This window comes from Labeo rohita, chromosome 24 (assembly GCF_022985175.1).
Source record: "Labeo rohita strain BAU-BD-2019 chromosome 24, IGBB_LRoh.1.0, whole genome shotgun sequence".
In the NCBI taxonomy this organism is placed as follows: Eukaryota; Metazoa; Chordata; class Actinopteri; order Cypriniformes; family Cyprinidae; genus Labeo; species Labeo rohita.
This window is the reverse complement of record NC_066892.1, coordinates 10788144-10802929: the sequence shown is the minus strand read 5'-3', so window position 1 is coordinate 10802929 and position 14786 is coordinate 10788144. Positions and strand designations below refer to the sequence as shown.

The following is a 14786-nucleotide window of genomic DNA, read 5'->3' as shown; positions in this document are numbered from 1 at the left end:
CAAGGTATTGTTGCCAACAAGTTATTGCAGACATGTATTGAAATTTCATTATATCTCTCATTATATTGTTCATCACTAGTGTGTGTTTGCAAGTGTGTATGTTTGTGTTGAGCTGAACTCAGCAGGCCATTATGAATGCTGACTGTCGAGGATAGCGAGGTTGTGTGTGTCAGCGTGTGTTCTGAGTGGATAAGTATTGGTCGCACTGAGCTGCAGCACTGCAGACGAACAGGATACTAGTGTTGATTTTGAGAATGAGAGAGCGAGTATCTCTATGACTTGTGCGCTCCCTCTCTCGCTCTCTCTCTCAAGTGACACTAGTGCATCAGGGGCGTATTGCAAAACTGCAAACTCCACCAGCAGATTGTTATGAGCTCAGGTGTGAGGAGTCCATGAAAGCTTGTTAGCGTTGTAGCGCTGCATACTTGTTAGCAGCAGGAAGGCGTGATATGAGACTCTATCTAATCACACTGGGATGATTCTTAGTACTATATTAGTATAGCTCTCATCGTGTGCTCCTTTTGTTTATTCCTTACTGCAATTTTCAACAAGTAATACACCATTTTGGTGTGAACTTTAGTGAAAATCATGTGGTTGTCTGAAATGTTTACAAGTCAAGTTTCAAAGCTCTTGTGTTAGTTTCATAGCCCTGTTGCAAGATGATTTATTTTTATATTCTTATAGTCTCTGTTGATTTGTTCATTAAGATATGCTTGTGTAAATGAAAGCATGTGAAGTTATACTTGAATCAACTGTTCATCTAAAAAAACAAATCATTGAACTACTTTAGGCGATCGTTTTTTTTTCTTTAAAAGCCCACTCAAAAGTTTTCATGAGTCTTTGAAGTCTGTATCAAGTCTAAATTTAGTCTCAGATCATTTGAGGCAATTTAAAAAGCATGAAATATTGTAGATTGGAGGAGAGTGTTCTGGTTTCGTCCTGTAAACGATGCAGTTTATGCAGTGTACAGAAAGACTGCAGCTTTGTGAGGTCACTTCCTTTTCTATGGTTCATGGTAGAGGGAAGTGCAGACTTCCTCTGATGGCACTGGGGAGGGTGGATGCTTAACAGTTAGAAAATTTAATGATGTAGTTTAAACCCACTTTTTTACAGCACGAGCACAACCAATGAACTCATTCTGAGGACACTAAAACAGTCATCATGAAATCATAGTCAAGTTATTTCTTTAAATAATGTGATGATTCTCATCACAGGCTGCGTAAAGGTGTAAAAATAGGTGGTGGGAGAGCTCACCCAAAGCTGAAAACATGCCTACACGTTGTTCCAAATTTGTAAAGTCTGAGTTTTTTCTTCCTCGCAATGAAAGTTAATGGGGTCCAATATTGCTCCCATTTGTTATATGGACAAAAACAGTTAAAACGTCTTTTTTGTGTGTGTTTGTAATAGGGATGTAAAGATATTATCAATGTTGCGATAGCAAAACTGTCTTGATATTATTGTGGTCACATTACGATATGAAAAAATAGGTCTTTCAGGCAAAAACTTTAGTTTTTAAAATATATTTAAACTTCTTATTCTAGCATAAAAAGTGTTTAAAGTTGTGTTTTGGGCCATTATGCCATTATGGCACAGTATCTGTCAAACAAACTGAAACTGAAAGCACAATACGGATAAATCCCTTCATCAAGTCTCTTTTTTCTCGATTCGCTGCACTTTTCAATGCAGTTGAGGTGATCAGCTTGTGATCTGATGTTTTCCGTGCCTCAGAATGGCTCCATTCACAGTGAATGAATGCAGTGAACTTGTTTATTTCATGTCCTTTGAGTTTAGTGTGCATTTGGGAACACAACAGCCACCAGTTATGCTTTACTTTACAGCATTTCACTAGATTTGTAGAGAGACACGTTTTTGCTTTCACTAAAACTGGAGTTTTCCGTCAAAATAAAAGCTCTACTGCCATTTCTGTCAAAATAAAAGCTGACATCTAGCAGTTTAAATGGGTAATTTTAGTTCATCTTACATTGCAATTGTTTTACAATATATGGCTATTACGGTCAGAGGAATAACAGTAATATTAAATTGTTATTATTATTAAAATATTCTAATTCATTTGGCTTCCTAAAACACCAGTGTGAATGTAATTTAGAATGAAACAGTTTTGCGTTTTTTTTTTTTTTGTTTGTTTTTTTTTTACTAAAGTTTTCTTTGTTTGTCTTTTTTTTTTAAATATCACAATAAATATTGTATTGTGGACTTCATATCGTGATATTATTACATCATGATATTGTTACATCTCTAGTTTATAGGAATAGTTAATCTAAAAATGAAAATTTTGCTTACCCTCAGGCCATCCAAGATGTGGATGAGTTTGTTTTTATCATCAGAACGGATTTAGAGAATCTGAAAAACTTGCCCAGCAATGGATCCTCTACAGTGAATGGGTGCCATCAGAATGAGAGTCCAAACAGCTGATAAATACACAATAATCCACAAATAATCCACATGGCTCCAGTCAATCATTTAACGTCATTAAGAAATAAACCTATCATTAGGTTGCTTCTAGGTAAAATATGAGTCCTCTTATCACAATATTTATTTTCAGTGAAAAGAAAAACATCTGAATTTGGCGAGAAATATCCACAAATAAAGCTTCAGTCCTAAACAAATATGTAGGTGCATTTTGTTGTGAGAGGACTGCAAAAACTCATTTTCATGTGATTTTGTTGTGTTTTAAAGAGCAGATCATATGGGTTTTCGAAAAATATATATTTTTACCATTTGTTACGTAGCTGTCCGTCAAAGTAAACAGTCTGCAAAGTTGTTAATTAAAAAAGTGCATGATAAAGATATTGCCTCTCAAAAGAAAGTCGACTCTGAACCACCTTAACGAGTCGTCATATTTTTGAATCTTCTATCTGTTACCGATATATGTCACTAGGTAACATTTGCATAATCCCTGCCTATTTACGAAATACGAACAGACTGACCTGCCCACACACACTTCAGCTAGTTAGTGTGTTTAGTGAGTTTTTTGCTGTGAAAGTGTATTTTGTTTTCACTGACGAAAAATAATGTGAGGAATCAGTGGGACAGCACTTACAGCACTTGAGAAACGTCCTGATCAAGTCATGCTTGCGGTAAAGTTTCCGGTTTAAGCGACTGCATTGATATCATCCCCCACTTTTTTGACCTTACAGCATCTTTGTTTACAAGTAACCCTAATTATGGCAATGGGCATTTCGTTTCCAAAACGCATTGTATACGGAAAGACCAATCACAACAGACTTGGCCAGCTGACCAATCAGAGCATAGTAGGCTCATTAAAGGGAGGGGTTTCAGACCTTAAGCTCAGAACTGCTTCGAACAAATAGTTTCGAAATCATTTAAAAATGATTCTAATATTAAATGTGTATTCTGACAAAATTGCAAAGTTTTCTAACCTTAGATGTATTTTAGGGCTGTGGCGGTCGCAGTGGTCGGTTGCCACCAGTGGTACTGTACGTGATGTCACACAATCTATAACAAGCATAAAATAAAAATAGAAACAGTGTTTCTACAACAATTATTCTGCAGTGGCCGTGTTTAGTGTCCCTGCCGGCAACAGCAGCTGGAAGAGATCCACATTCATATGCACACAATAGGCTAAAGCTTGTAAAACTCTGGGAAAAGTAATTACTATGAATGTGTCGGAGGGAAGTAAGGACATACTTGAATGAACTATTAATAAACTATTTTTTTCTGAGCCAGTGTCGCAAAGATGGCGATCCTGACTCTGCATTGGACGCGCCTTTAGAGAGAAATGCATCTCCACGGGTTTTATAATGAAAGAGTTTTTGTTTTCAATTTGATTTTTTTAGTTTTAAAGTAGTATAGTAATAATTTAAAGCTTTCTATAGATATATTTATATGTAAGGCAAGTATTCGCTGAGTTTCGTTTAGTTTTTGTGCAGCGCTCCTGTTCAACACCGAGACATCAGAAAGCGCATCTTGTTTGTTTTCTTTATTTTTACAAAAGCACAACATTTTGTCAATATTGTGAGTGCACAGAAATAATATTACACTCTTTACAGTTCCGGATGATATATTACACTTACCTTTATGAGCAAAGATTACGGCGTATTTACATTTTTTTGCAAGTGATTGGGCTGGTGCCTCCATGTCCTGCAAAGCGCATTTAGCTTCCACTCTCCAACAAACGATTGTATGCGCATAATAGCGTGCATTTATCTAAGTTAAACGTCAAACATAGGCTGTGATCAACTCTGGCCGCGTGGTCGTTACGTTACAATCTTAGTTTCGTTAAGGCAAAAATCTTAATTTAACAAACAAAAATGGTCCAAACACATTTCTAAATTAACTTTATGAAGAAAAGGAAAGAAATAGAACCACGTTCCTATTAAAAAGAAAACTGAGCTATTTTAATGGATGCAACAGTGTAATGGCAAAGAGAGAGAAATGACTCGGGCTCTAGTCGGACTTTGGCTGGTAATTCTTATTTTTATTTTGGCTACTTTCTTATTTAAATGTATAATTTCTTTGATATTTACTTTAGTGTTTTATAGGCTGAAATAAACACGCACATTTGTTATGTTTCAAAATTATATATCAACACCGCACCACCGACGGTGGTTGGTCCATTAACACCGCGGTGGAAAAAATCTGCCACCGTCACAGCCCTGATGTATTTAAACATGTTGTAGGGGACTCCAACACAACATTAGGCCACTTTAAAATACCATATGACCTGCTTGTTAATAAAACATTTTAATGTAACTGTTAGATAAATATTGCTGTCAGTTCACATTTATTGCTGCAGTGAGTATTGTGTTATGTTAGCATGCTAATTTTGAGCTTGCCAAATAAATGGCTACGAAACAAGCTAGTGTGATGTTTCCGTTCTCGAAATGGTTCGGATAGTTACCATACACCCACACATCTCACATACTCGTTTAATTTAAACACAAAATCTACCTTCATAATGAATGCTCATGAGTATTTACACATCCAAGCTCATTTTCACAACAATAATGCTAACGTAAACAGTAGATTTTGGCTGCATTGAAGTGTTTCAAAAGCGATTTGTGGTGCCTGCATACTAAAGCAGGGCCAGTTTTGTTATGTTCTCTCTGTGGGTTTGGATAGTGCTGAGTTGGGGTATCAGTAAAACAGAGCGTGAGTCATATTTCCACCTGAACAGCTCAGAGCACACGCTCAGCGTACGGCTCACAGTGGTCTTGGAGCTCCCAAGCGAGGTTGGAACATTCACACTTACTTGTGTTTACGCTAACGTAAGTCAGGCAACGTGTTTAGGGTTCAGCAGCTTGATGGCCTTAAACGTTTAGAGTGAAAACAAGATGTGTGAGTGTAAGAAAACATGCTGGTGGGTAATGAGGCCCTTTCTAGAGGAAAGTTTTGTTGTTCAAAGGTTGGCCTGTGTACTTTGACAATTGCTGTCTGATTGGGGTTTCTATTTATACTTGACCACAAAAACGTTTTTCCAACAAATAAATGTAAATCGGATCTTCTATTTTAGTGCACTGTATGTTCATATTCTTTATTCCGTGATGATGCCAGTGCCAGGCATTGATATTTACTCTTAAACAATCTCTTCACCCCATATAACAGTTACTGTTTGAGTATTCCTGAGGTGATGTGTGATCAAGATGGCAATCTGTAGAACATTAACACTAGCTATCTAAACATTGTGTTTTCTTTATATTTTACTTAATATCTCAGGAGACTTCAATCAACGGGTCATTCTGTAATTGTGGGTACATCTCATGTCAGTGAAGTTTTTGACAGGAAGCGAAGTGGGAGAGAGAGATGGGGGTGGGATTGGGAATGGTCCACGAGCCGCCGACGTCAGTGAAGTATATTTTTAATACATTTTCATCAATATAAAGCCCCGATGCTTAATTTTCTAGTGCACAATTAAATTTTTCACAGTCACACTACTATATGTTGAAAAAGTTATATCTTTTGTTAAAAATGATGTTCATATCACATACAACCCTGGTGTTCAACTGTCCGATTTTGTAAAGTTGCTCATTCTACTCTGCTTTTAAGCATGAAAATGACCTCAGATATAAGTTAATTTAATAGTTTTGCATTCAGTTAGATTAGGTTATTAAGACGTTTGGGTGTGCACAAAAATAATAAGTGTTTATTTTGATTGAAGTTGTTTTATTTGTGTCCGAAAAACCATTGTCAATTAAGTTACCCACTAGAAAACCCCCTCTCAAAAAGGAATGGTTTGTCCCATTCTCGCATAATTTGCACAGTATGATGATATTTTCTCTAGAAGCACATGGATGAAACTAGAAGTTATGTTCTCTCTCTTTTCTCTAATATTGGTTAAACTAGCAAACCTGTGTCAAGAGTGGATTAGTTGACTGTCAACAGACAATTTAACTAAAACTTATGTTTTGTTTATGAAAATATATTTCTAAACATACCATATGCTCAGTAGTTCTATGCTTCCATGTTGAGTATAGGCATAAAACACTAAAAATGTCAACTGTGTTACCCAGTAAACAGGACAGTAAACGTAGATGGGTTTATGCACGTATTCCTACAGATCACCTTTATTTATATAGCCCTTTATACAAGATAGATTGTTTCAAAGCAGCTATGTAAGGTCATGTTTGGGTTTTTGGGAAACAGAAAAAGTTTTTTCTTCACAGTGTCAAATTCTAAATGTACCCCCAATTATAGAATGACCCCAATGCTGCCACATGTTTTTGTGAAAATCTTTTCTGAAACTCTTTTGGAGGCACATATGAATATATTTTTTTGTGTTTTTCTCCTGTAGAAAAATCTAAAAAGCAAGAAACTCAAAGAAACTGAGAAGCAGAAGTCTTTATTTTCTCTCTATTTGATCACAGTTCTTTCTAGGAGAAACTGTTGAGCATTTCCGTACTGTCTTGTCTTCCCTGCGGGTTTGTGAGAAAGAGAGCGTGAACATTCATGAAATAAACATCTGAAAAATGTGTCGCACTTTCTCTAGCTTCATTCCCAGACCACCTACTCACTTGAGAAGTGTGCAGTCTTACGTAATCTCTTATCAGGGCAAAAGTCTTTGGGTGGCAATGTGGTAACTGTTATGTACAAAGCAGTGTTGGGTAAACAAAGTCTCAGTGAAGTTCTTAGCTCATGTGCATAACTATGATGTTATTTATTTATTTTTTTATATAATATATATATAGGGTTTAGGGGCTTTTGCATCTAAACTCTTCATATATATATATATATATATATATATATATATATATATATATATATATATATATATATTTGATTTTATTTATATTTATTGGTGCATTCAAACAATTAATCGCGACTAATCTCATCCAAAATAAAAGTTATTTACATAATATATGTGTGTATATTTATTATGTATATGTAAGTACACACACATACATTATATATTTAAAAAATATTTACATTTATATATTTATATGCATATAATTGATATTATATCTAAATATTTTAAATGTATAAACAACACATTTTTCTTAAATATATGCACTGAACACACATGTATTATAAAAACGGAAACTTATTTTGCATGCGATTAATCGTTTGCCAGTGCTATTATTTTTATTATTTTTGTGTTATTTTTAGGCTGCTTTAAAAGGCATACTTTTAGTTTCAACTTCTCTTAGAGACTTTTAGATAAGTTTTGTCTCTAAAATATTACTGCTAAAATTCTATTCAAATTTATCTTTAGGAGGAAGAGTCAAGATTAATCGTGATTAATCACATCCAAGATAAATGTTTTTATTGACATAATATATGTGCGTATACTGTGTATAGTTAGTATGTATATATACGTACACATACAGTATATATTTTTAAATATTTACATGTATTTATATTCATAGAATTGATCTATCTATCTATCTGTCTATCTCTATCTCTATATGTCTATATATATATATATATATAAATTATAGCCATAAAATTTTATATTAAATAAATATTTTTAATATATAAACGTTCTTGAATATATACATGCATGCGTATTTATGTATGCGTAATAAATATGCACAGTACACACATATATTATGTAAACAAAAACTTATTTTAGATGCAATTAATTGCGATTAATCGCAACTAATTGCGATTAATCACGATTAATTATTTGACAGCACTGTTATTAGTGTATATTTTATTTATTTATTTGTTTAGGCAGCTTTAAAAGGAATACTTTTACTTTAAACTTTTTAGACACTTTTAGATAAGTTATGTCTCTAAAACATTACTGCTAAAAATTGTACTCAAATTTATCAGCTAGTCATCGTGGATAACTGGTCGACCATATCACATATTCTCGTCTGATGTAGAAGTGGAAGTGTGCATTTATCTTTAGGAGAAAGTCAAAAATGCATGTTGCCATCTACAGGTGTTTCCTGTTTGAGGTCTGCCACAAGTAAATCTCACCCTTATCCTGTTTGTCTGTCGATTTGTGCTCTGCCATGATGCTCATGCTTTCACAAAGCTCAATCAGACCTCTTGTAGTTCATCTGAGCCGCCACATACAAAGGGGTGGTTATGATAATGAAGGATGATAAATGTCGCGAGCGTTCTAATGGGTCAGTTCTTGTATGGGGGGCTTCCTTTCTGGCAGATTGGTTCAGTCATGCATGCACCCCAGCTTCCTGTTTTGGTGATGTGATAATGGACTGATAATTTAGCCTCTTCTGTGATTAAATGAGCGATGTAATTTCGAATAGACAGGCATCCGTTCTTCACAAACGCTCAATCATGTCTGGACTCGTGCCATCCCTCTATCTGCCCGCTTTTCTTCCTTTCTTTTTATCTCTTTTTCATTCTCTGACACAGCTGGCAAGGATTGTTTCAGTATCACATTTTTAATTAACCTCAGATAATCTGCTATTCTCTGAATTCAAATAAGGAGATTATATTCTGTTTTGTTGCAGTCACAGGCTCACTTGACGTTACTGTGCTACATGGTCACGAAAACGTAGTGTTTGAATGTGTTTTTAAGCTTTGTGGTTGTGATTTTGAGCTGTTGAAATGCAATCAGCAGTGTGAGAGAACTCATTTTGCTATATGTGCACCCTGTCAGTTAGGCATTTTAGAATTATTTTTGACACTTTATAAGCCTTGGCTGAAGACACACTTGTATGTGTCAAAATGCCCGTCTTTGCAAGTATCGATGTAAACACAGTAATTTAGGTCTATAGTAAAAGCAAACAGCTGAGTAAAAAAAAAAAAAAAAAAACGTGTAACAGTATATTGGATTCGGCAGCTATTAAAGTGATAGCAGTCTGATATTCCTGCTTTCTGTCAGTCATGCTAATCAAACAACAAAAGAGAGAAAATCTCTAACTGCTCTTGACTAAATCACTTTTGTAACTTTAATAAGAAGAAAGTGACCCTGGACCACAAAACCAGTCACATGTAGCACGGGTGTATTTGTGGTAATAACCAAAAATACATTGTATGGGTCAAAATTAATGATTTTTCTTTGTTCCATGAAGATATTTTGTAAATGTCCTACTGTAAATATATCAATTAATTTTTGATTAGTAATATGCATTGCTAAGAACATTTTTTGGACAACTTTAAAGGTGATTTTTTTTTCAATATTTAGATTTTTTTGCACCCTCAGATTCCAGATTTTCAAATAGTTGTCATATCCTAACAAGCTTATTTATTCTGCTTTCAGATGATGTGTAAATCTCAGTTTAAAAACATTGACCCTTAAGACTGGTTTTGTGGTCCAGGGTCACATATATACTTCATTTACACAGTGAAGAATATGCAGTGTTTTTATACATTTTCTTAGCATTTCTTATTTATTTGTTCTACCGTCGTTTTTTTGTGCTACTGCTAGTAATTTGTTTTATTTAATCTCTGACTGTTTACTTGTCTTGTGAGCTTGTTTTTCGTAGTACTGACACTGGTGACAGAAAATATGAAATTTATATGGTATCAAAAATGTTGATATCATAAAGACCTTATTTAAAGGAAAAATAACTATGTTAGGGCTGGGCGATATGGCAAAAAAATTAAAACTCTAAAAGTTTGACTGATTCTTTATTTTCTTTTACGATTATTTAATTTAATTAGTCAACTTGAAAATGTAACTACAACATAATTGAAGTAACTTTTTCCCTCTAGTTAAAGAATATTATAATTCCAAGTGCACCATTTTAATTAACCTCAGATAATCTGCTATTCTCTGAAATCAAATAAAGAGATTATATTCTGTCCTGTCGCGGTTACAGGCTCACTTGACGTTGCTGTGCTACATGGTCACGAAAACGTTTGTATGCATTTAGGCATTGCGGTTTAAAAACAAGTGATTTTGAGCTGTTGAAATGCAATCAGCAGTGTAAGAGAACTCATTTCGCTATATGTGCATGCTGTCAGTGAGGCATTTTAGAATTTTTGACGCTTTACAGACCTTCAATGGTTAAAGACACACTTGTATGTGTCAAATCACATGAAGTTGTCAACATGATGTGAATGATAAACAAATCACTTGTTAAATCTTTGCAGAAAAGAACTACAACGACATCTTGTTCGGGCTTGTCTTACACATTATGTGTTAAAAAATAATACAAGGAAAATGCTTCTCAAAAAAATCTCAAAAATCAAGGTAACTCAAATTCAAAATGACTTGAAGGTATAACACCAGCAGACTATTATTAACTATAAATGTTCTGTAAAAACAATGAACAGCAGTTTTCACCTTGTTGTCATGATGCAAACATGAACTATCAGACGTACAGTAGTAGTTCTTCACAGGTTTTTGTATTCGATCACGCTGCTTTTCCATTGCTTTTTCTATATAATACATGAACATGTTTGACTGTTTCACTCGCGTTTTTTGCAGCGTCTCATGCATGAAGTGGCGCTCAAGTTAAAAGAAGTTAACTCCCATCTTGCATGTTTTTCTTATTCCACTGCCCGCGTCACATCTTTGTCAACACAAAAACGCATTCTGTGTGAATGGCACTTAGCGATATGAGAGCGTCACATTTGAGTGGTTAATCATGTGCGCCGACATGTGGTTCTTTTCTCTTTACTGTCATCTTTGGTATATTGTCATTGGCAAGTCTAATTCTATCGTTTGGTAATATTTCTATTCAAAATTGTGATTCCTCGATTTTGCCCACAGATCAGATCATGATGCCATCGTCAAATAATTTGTGGAACAGTTGTTCCATGATGATATCATAATGTGATCTATGCAACATTACTAAATTAATCATCAAATATTTATTGCGTACTTAGAGCTTGCATACTTTCTGGCAATTAAATGTGCAATAAATGTGCCATCACTGTTGCATTTAGCAGTAAATTGTGACAACCATTACTTCAGCATCTCCAGAGCGTTTATGATTCAACAGCACAGGCTTGATCCGGTTAGATCCTGTGTCAGATGGTCTGCAACGCAGAACAATTAATCACTGGATTTGCCGAAGTTTGCATGATTCATGGCGTTGAATATTTGGAATATATTCATGATGAGTTTAATGAGACTCTTCATTTTTTGACGGTTCACAGACACGGTTGTCCTTAATTTTTTAATGGTATTAAGAAATGTATATAGAGAGAGAGATGACATTTATTAATATATTAATACATTTTTTCTGCTTTTCGTTTTTGTCTTCATACCATAAACATGCTTTCGGTAAGGTGCTTTACATTTAACTTTCAACCTTTTTGGCCTCTGAGATGTCTAACTAAATCCTTCAGAATCACATCTTTATGTGTTTGTGTTGTTTTGTGTGTGTGTGATTGTCATTTCTACCTATCTGTACTTTTGTATCTATGTAGGAGTGTGTGTCTCAGCATGGGGCTCTGTTTTCGCTTCACTGGCCTGATAATCCATGGGGCGGCTGCTTGCAAAACTGTGTCACAGGCAATGATGCATTTCACCCTGAAACGTGTAATTCTGTATCCTGGACCCAGCATCCTGAATCAGTTGCTGATGTAACTGGGTTGTAGAGCATTTAACCTCCTAACCTGAGAGGGAGGTTTAGTTGGTGTGCTGGATTCTTAGAGTTGTACGTCATTCATTGTTCTCGCTCCATTCTTCTGTTATGTTCAGAACTGCACTTCACTGCAATCTCGACGTGACGTATTCCCAGCTACCACCACTGTTCCTAAAGACCTTTTTTGGAGGATTTCACAAAGCCTTGGAAACTTTTGAATGACTATGATAGTCTTAACAAATTAACCAATTGAAGCAACCAAATTGGTTGTCTAAACAAGGAATAGCTTAGCTGACTAGTCAACTGAGCTGTCTTAAAGGCATAATTCACCCAAAAATGAAAATTCTGTCATGAATTACTCACCCTCATGTCATTCCAAACCCGTAAGACCTTTGTATATCTTTGGAACAGAAATTAAGATATTTTTGATGAAATCCAAGAGCTTTCTAACCCTGCATAGACAGCAATGCAAGTGACATGTTTAAACTAAGGTAGTAAGGACTAGTGATCGACCGATATTGATTTTTTTTTTATATCCGATACCCATACTGAATATTTGCATAATTATGAGTCCGATAACCGATATGCAGAGCCGGTATTTATTTACTGTTATAAAGTAAATCAGTGACTGAGTGAAGTAAGTCCATACTTCACTTTGGTTTTTCCCCCTTTCAGTCATCTTAAAAAGTTGAAAATTAGCAGTCTTTCATATTAAATTTAGTCTTTATACTACGACAATAAAAACATTTTATTTATAAAACGCATCAGCTGCAACACTAATAAGCAAAATTAAATGTAGAATGTAGAATGTTTTCAAATGGAGAAAATAAATAAAGGACAGGAGTCATATCAACTTTTACAGTTTATAGGCTGTTTAATAGGCTAAAGAGTGAAGAATTCACTGGATAATGTTAATTCACTGAATAATATTCTCTGGAATATGTGAATATAACAAAGAAAACATTGTATATTACTGTATTTCTCAACTGGTATGTTATATCAGAATTACCAATATTCTATTCTCAAATGCCTGCTGACAGCGTAGTTTATCTATGCATTTACATAGAAGTATACTTAAACGGTGCCCTTATTGCTGGCGAAGATAATAAATAATTTCCATAGAGTTGTATATATTTAGAAGCGTTTTAGAAAAATAATGGTTATATAGTGAATGTTAATATTATTGAGGGTGTTTTAAACAAGTGAATCTTGTTAAAAGTTACATGCGGTGGCCATCAGAGCATCAACCCGGTGAGTGAACGGCAAAATGAAAGCAACTTCACGAGACGAATGATGAGCATAGACGGCAAAGAGAGAATTAAATTCAGTGCTTTCATTTCCAACGTGCTCATTCATGGCTGTATATTATTTCATTCAGGCAATGTTATGTTTATTGGGACAGGATTTGATGAATTATTTTACGTGACTGTAAGTTTGTCTCTATTTCTTAGAGCCAAGCTGCATAAACTAGCTACATATCAGACATTTATGTATCACATCTAATATGAGCATTAATGGCTGTTATATTAAATAAAGTTTACTAATTACAGCAAAGCAAGAAAGTAGGCTATGCTGTACCTTTGCACGCCGTTGTTGTCGGGTCTCCCCCTGCATGCGTGAAATTCTCAAAATATGAACCCGGTATTACAAAACCAGCAACCGGTTATGGAAAAATGCTTAAATATCGGTAAACATATCGGTAAATCGGTCAATCTCTAGAAAGGACATTGTTAAAATGTGACATCAGTGGTTCAACTGTAGTGTTATGAAGCTACGTGAAAAGAAAACAAAAATAATGACTTTATTCAACAACTTGCTTACTACCTTTCTGGGCCTTGAACATGTCAGTTGCATTGCTGTCTATTGAAGGTCAGAAAGCTGTTGGATTTCATCAAAAATACCTTAATTTGTGTTCCAAAAATAAACAAAGATCTTACGGATTTGAAACGACATGAGGGTGAGTAATTAATGATAGAATTTTTAATGATAAGAATTTTTATTTTGGGGTGAACTAGCCCTTTAAAGAATCCCTGAATAATTTGACTATTTTGTTATGGGGTATTGTCTGTTTTCAATAGTATTGTTAATGCCTGAAGCACAGTTCACACAGAAGTCACTTTCAAACCAAGCAGCTTTCTGTTGGTCAACAAATTTGCATGACCAGTTGAACCTGTTGCAAAATATGCATGAGTACACCTTTCACCTTCACACAAAATTCCTGTTATTCTTATGTATTTTTCTTAAAATTACTGAATTTTGCTTTGAACAACAATAAATGTGACCACATCTTGTCTAACGAGGGCGCAAGTCATTTAAACATGCACATTAGCATGCTAAATTTAAGCTTTAACATAATCTAATGTAGTTTTATTAAAAATATCTAACCTTATTATTGTTCTGCACAAATAACTGAGACTTTTTGGAATAAACATGGTTAAAAACAGCCATTAAGACATGTATTGGTATAACACAGACATTTCTTCTTTGTACCTACTCTGTCTCCCAACAAGATATCTCTTTTTACCAGAGTAAATTATTGCAAGACTTTTTTTTCGAACCCGTGCAGCCTGATTCTCAGCATGAGCAGGCCTGTGGCATTGATCAAAGAGCAGCGCCAGCGTACCAAGGTCGTCTACGATGTTGTGTACGAGAGGGCCTGTCATTCCCCGAAGCACATGATGACTTTTTTTCTCCTCCCTGTGTAGTGAAAGACAGAGGAATGATGGGACGCTGTGAAAACCAGCTACCATTGACCATCTGGAGCAGACCAGTGAGCGGGGGATAGGAATGTAGATCACACACACACACTTTCAGAGCTCTGTTAATGCTCTTGTGAACAGGAAGTCAGTGAAA

General features: G+C 35.0%; 1 protein-coding gene across 3 annotated transcripts in view; it reads left to right on the top strand.

Moving 5' to 3' along the window:
• The window catches only part of sh3kbp1 (SH3-domain kinase binding protein 1), a 62678-nt gene that overhangs the window by 16970 nt on the left and 30922 nt on the right, over positions 1-14786 (top strand). The gene's annotated exons all lie outside the window — the stretch shown is intronic.